The sequence below is a fragment of the Heterocephalus glaber genome, unplaced genomic scaffold, assembly GCF_053883595.1.
Source record: "Heterocephalus glaber isolate CG9 unplaced genomic scaffold, H.glaber_assembly_v1.0 deba00000331, whole genome shotgun sequence".
NCBI classification, from domain to species: Eukaryota; Metazoa; Chordata; class Mammalia; order Rodentia; family Bathyergidae; genus Heterocephalus; species Heterocephalus glaber.
The window spans coordinates 48,758,531-48,764,530 of NW_028258142.1; positions in this window are offsets into that span (position 1 = coordinate 48,758,531).

Below are 6,000 nucleotides of genomic sequence, written 5' to 3' on the forward strand. Positions count from 1 at the left end.
AAGACCCATATATCTACAAAATTGCAAACATTCAAGATGTGATCTTGAATAATGGTCAGCACACCTCCCCAATCTGAAGCTGGATTTTAATTTTTTTTTGCTTTTTTTTTCAGTACTGGGGACTGAACCCAGAACATTCACACTGAGCAACACCTCCACCCCTTTTTTAATTTGTATCTTCAGACAAGTTCTCACCCAGTCACTAAATTGCCCAGCCTTGGCTCGAACTTGTGATCCTCCTGCCTTAGCCTATTCAGAGGGTTTACACCATCACACCCAGATTTGAGGCATTATTTGGTAATTATACAAGACACTACTCTCTTTTTAGAGGAATGCAGACATGCTTGCAAATAAAGCTCTGCTGAATGATGACTTAGGAGCTCACCCAGGTAAGACAGCTAACAACCTGTGCCTTCTGCCTGGATTCCTACATCACTGGTTTCTCAAACTTGAATCTTGCCCTCAGTTTTCCAGTGGGCCAGTCTCTTCATTTGTGGCTACATTTCAGATAGCACATTGGAGGCAGCCAGCCTCGGGACTTTTTGACCATTGCACTTCACTTAACCCTAGGTAGTTTTGTTGCAGCACATCCTCAGAGCATGCCGGTAGTCTTCAGGAGGAACTCAATGAATATTTCTGTAGCTGTCACTGGCTGAGTTGACTAGGAAATGCTTGAATCAATGCTGTATTGGGGGTGTTCCAGTTCAATAAGCATGAAATCATGGCATGTTCAGAATGGGAATGGGAAGGGTTCTCTCATTTTTCATCTAAGTTACCTGATTCCCAATAGTGAAAGGGTTCACAGTGCGTCCTTCAACATTTCAGATCCACGTTTGAAACAAAAAATGAAGTCATTAAGTACTATTTGAAAGTACTTGCCTATTTATAAGAGGTACAGTCTATTTGGGGAAGCAAGATTACAGGGCTAAAAAATAGAAATGATTTAATTAGTGGCTTAAAATTGGAAAAATATAGCAAAGCTGCATTTATTTATAGGAGTTTTTGTGACTTTTTTTCAGCATTGGAAGTTAAATCCCAGGGCTCTCACACTGAGCTAAATTCCCAGTTATTATTTAATGGGGGGGGGGGGAGGCGGGTAGGGTCTTACTATGTAGTTCAGGCTGGTTTTAAACTTACTATGTAGGCCCAGGGATTTAGCTCAGTGGTTCCACTGCCTGCCTCCCAAGCACAAGGACTCGAGTTTGATCCCCAGTACAAAAATAAAAAAAATTTTTAATTAAAAAAATTAAAATAAAAAACTTGCCGTGTAGCCCAGGCTGCCTTGAACTTGGCGGTGATCCTCCTCCCTCACCCTCCCAAGTGCTGTTATTACAGATGTGCGCCACCACACCTGGCTCCATTTTTTTTTTTAAATTTTGAGACACGATGTCACTAAATTCCTCAGGCTAGGCTCCAACTTGCAGTCCTCCTTCCCCAGCCTTCCAGAGTGCTGGAATTACAGACAAGTGCCACCAATCCATTTTGTTTGTGTCTTTTTTTTTTTTTTTTTTTTTGGTACTGGGGATCAAACTCGGGTCCTTGCAGTTGCAAAGCAGGTGGTGGAACCACTGAGCTAAATCCCCGGCCCTCTTTTGTTTTGTCTTTACTGTATGATATCAACAGCTATATTCATCATTTTCTATTTTCCATTTTTCTATCACTTGTTGCTTCCCTTCTTTCTCTCTCATTATCTCATCGCAGAAGAATATCAGTGCTTCAGGCTTTACTTTCAAAAAATATGATTCTTTCCTGTAGTAGCATTATAAATACAATTTAGATAAATTTATATCTTTAGGGTAAGTGAAAATATATTTTGTTGGTACATATAAGTATATATAAATATGCTTCCATTTTGGAAGGATTCTTTAAGTTAGTAGCACATGATACTATTTTGATTGACTACTACTGACATATACAATGTAAATGTAGTACCTATGCATATGTTTCTGTCATATATACTTATAAACACGTATATATACATATATACATTTATTATATATATATATACATGTGAACATATAGTTTCATGTTCACAATACCCATAACTTTCATATGCCTTTTTCAAATTTGAGGCTCAGAAAATTTAAACTCAGACTGGCCTCAAACTCATGGTGATCATCCTGCCTCAACCTCCCTAGTGCTGGGATTACAGGCGTGCTCCATTAGGCACAGCTTTCTTCTGTTGATCCTAATACAACACTGGCTTTCCTTCCCATTATTATATAAACCAGCTCCTATTGAAATGCCAGTGTTGCTTTGGTAAGCAGCTTTGTGATCAGTAACACATCAATACAATCTGCCAAATTGGAAGTGGATAATTTTTTTTAAACCTGAGCCTCTTCAAAGATGATTCTACTTAGGGGCCAAGGATTTAGCTCAGTGGTTTCACCGCCTGCCTCAAAAGCTCAAGGAGCCAGTTCGATCACCAGTACCAAAAAAAAAGATGATTCTATTTAACTAAAAATAAAGCAGCTTTTAAATGACAAATGTTGGAAGAGACGGATATGCTCACCTTGATTTGAACACTACACAATGTACACATGTATTGAAACATCACATGGTGCCCCATAAGTAAGTATGTTATATATTAATTTAAAAATTTAAATAGGGCTGAGGTGTAGCTAGTGTTTAGCATAGGTAAGGCCCTGAGTTTGAAACTTACCCCTGCAAAATAAGCAAATAAAATTAATTATTAATTAATAAAAATAAAGATTTCATGGCAATACTACAAGATCTGTTTCAGAGCATCATCAGGCTCCTATTGCTAAATGAGAGTGAGCAGCCAAAATGTTGGTTAGAAATAAAAGTTATTAATAGTGATCTATAGAATGGTAGCAGTAACAAAAAGAACAAGCAAACTTTAAACAAAATCATTTTATGTTAGGATAACCAAAATTAACACTAACTGTGGGTCAGCTCTCTTACGAACATATGACTTAGGGGAACAAAAACTAAACAAAAACCACGTATGCATGTTTGTGTTGCTGGGAGCTGAACTCAGGGCCTTACAAGTACTAGACAATTGCTCTACTGCTGAGCCACATACCCAGCCCTACACAAAAAGTTTCAATTGGCTGGGCGTGGTGGCACACACCTGTAAGCCTGTAATCCCAGCACTTGGGTGGCTGAGGCAGGAGGATCACTGTGAGTTTAAGGCCAGCCCAAGATACGTAGTGAGTTCAAATTCAGCCAGAAATATATAGCAAGACTCTGTCACCAAAAAAAAAAAAAGAAAAGAAAAGAAAAAGAAAAATTCAACTGAGCCACTGGGCTCCTAAAATATATAAGGCTTAAAATGGAAAAATGGCTTTTTATGCAGCATTGCAATGCTCTTCCACTGGCTTACCTCTGTGTTATCGATGTGACTACAGAAAAACCAGGAGCTTCTAAGTCAGCAGTTGCAGAGATACGAGAAGAATCACTGTTTCCTTTGTTGAAGTCTCTACAGCATCCTCCCTCAGGAAGTGCAGGGGAAAAATCAATATGAGATGGCTCTCCAGGCAGTGTGGCTAATGGTTCTGCTATCCTCAGGTCTCCTGTGGAGAACGTTGCTTAGCACTTAATACAGCAACGCAGCGCTGCCAACTTTGTCTCCCAAGGACCAGGGACCTACATCTCAAGAAGCCACCTGACCTGTCTGCCCCACACCCTGGGCAGACCTCGGCTCATGGTGCCAGCAATTCACAGCTTGGTTCAGACATAGCAGCAGAAATCTTCACACGTTCACATTTTATTTCTTGCTCAAATGGTATTTTTATGGGGGGAGGGTGCTGGGCATTGAACCCAGGGTCCCACATATGCTAACACTCCCCCCGCCAATTTTCAAAAATTGCATTTTAGCCAAGTAAGGAAAATTCATAAATAACATCAGCCTCTCTATATAAGGCACTTTCTGTGTATCCATAAGGTGGTAGGTGTATCACCTCAGTTAACTCATTTCATCCCCAATTCTTGGGCAGGCATTTTGCTCACTTAATAAACCAGAACAAGGCGGTGCTCCTGCTAAGTAGTGCAGCTCAGATGTCTCCAGACCTCTGGGCTGCGACAACAGCATTTTAGCTTTTAACTGCTGCACGATATTTTCTGTTCTCAAATCAAAATTTCAAAGAATAAGTTCATAAATAACTCCGTAACGTTGATAAATGCTTTCATTTTCCCCATTCCCTCTCATTGTTGTTCATAGGAATGTTGCTGGGACTTTCCGTTCCTTTTATTGTTCTCCCCACCCACTCTATCCTTAGGAGTCAGCAAGAGTAACTGCTTCCCTAAAAGTGGCCTTGAACCCGAGCTTCCACCCCCAGCCACCAGCTACTGTTTATTAGCTCGGGGCTTATTGCCTGACCCTCACTGGACTGACCCTATTCTGTGGAAATTTTGAAATGGAGGCAGAGAGATTGCAGAAGATTGGAAACAGAGAAAACGAGGGAGAGAAAATAAACCAGTTTCTCTCTGTATTGGCTGTAACACGGAAATCTCAGAGCTCTGTGTACTCTTGTTTTGCAATGTGGACTGAAAAAGAGAGACAGTCTTTTGGCAATGAGAAAAAGGCAGAAGCCCCGGAGGAAAGTGGAGAATGAGGACCCTTGGATGGCCCACAATGTTTCGGGCTTTGGTTTATTCTGAGATCCGGCTCTGACTCTGCCCTTGGGTTCTGTGAAACGTCCCAGTGTTCTGAATAGATTTGCTTTCGCTTATGACAGCCAAAGCTGGCTCTTATTACTTTCAACCAAGAGTCCAAACTAATACTTGAAGAAATGCCCTAAATTTGTTCCCAACTGTCTGTTAGCACTTCATTGATATAGCAGTGCAGGTCTAGGTCTAGAGGAAGAGATGGTTAGGGTGAAGCTCCAAGTGGCACCTGTCCTCAGCCAAAAATGGGGACAGACCCACTCAGTGAGGTGTGCACAGTAGGACGACTCGCTGGCTCAGGCCTCCAGTGCTTTTCCCTGCTCTTCTGCTGCCTTGCCTGCTCCGGCCCGCCTCCTCCTTGGACAAGTGGTGAGATCACTGCCCCAGCCAAGTGCAGGAAAACTCCCCTAATGTTCTCACACAGATTCTCCCTGACCCTGATCCTGTCACAGTTCCCTCGGCCACAGCACAGGCATGCCCTGAGGTTTAGGCCTGAGCTCTGAGCCAACGTCTGGGGAGCAGGATGGAGATTGGTCAGGGTCAGTTTGCCCGCAAGCATGGCTGCTGCTCGAGGGCAGCGTCTGTCCACACTCAGGCTCACCGGCATCCTCTTCCTCACTGAGATTGAATGCTACACAGTCTGAATAGTGCTGGCTGTGGACCCAGGCTGCCTGAGATGTTTCAGAGTCTTAGTTTTCCCATGAGCCTTCTTCCTGTCCTCAGTCACAGATGGCGCCATCACGCTCTTTGCTTAAAAGATGACTGGAATCTTCTGTCTGTGTGGAGGACACTTACGCCCCAGTGACTTATGCTTGACCACTACCCTTTCTGGGATGCCCTGAGAAGCTCGGAATGAGCCAGGAGGCTCCTAGAGTTGGTGATCCTTTTTTTTTTTTTCTAGTACTGGGAATTGAACTCAGGGCCTTGAGCTTGCCAGGCAGGCGGAGGTGCCATTGAGCTCTAGTCCCTGGCCCTAGAGTTCACCAACTCATCCTCTTGCCCAGAGCAGGAATAAGACAGGATTAATAATGGCACCCACCACCTGGGGTTGTGAGAATTAAGCGAGTTAATGTATGTGAAGCATCTCAAAGAGTGGCTGGCTCATAATAAGCCCTCTCTGAGTATTTCCCAATGTTGTTATCACTATCAGTTATCTTAGTTGGGTTTTCAGGGTATAGAGCTGAGATAGGAATGTGGCACAGGGGTTATAGGGCTGGACTCTTGGGCTCAGCCACAGTGAGAGAGATGGAAGCAGAGTTGGCAGAGGGAGAAATTGAACTGTGACGCTCTTGTCACCAAGACCTCGTCTATCCTGTGTGTGTGGGCGGGGCAAGCATGACTCTAGAGGCTTTCTTTTCTTTTCTTTTCTTT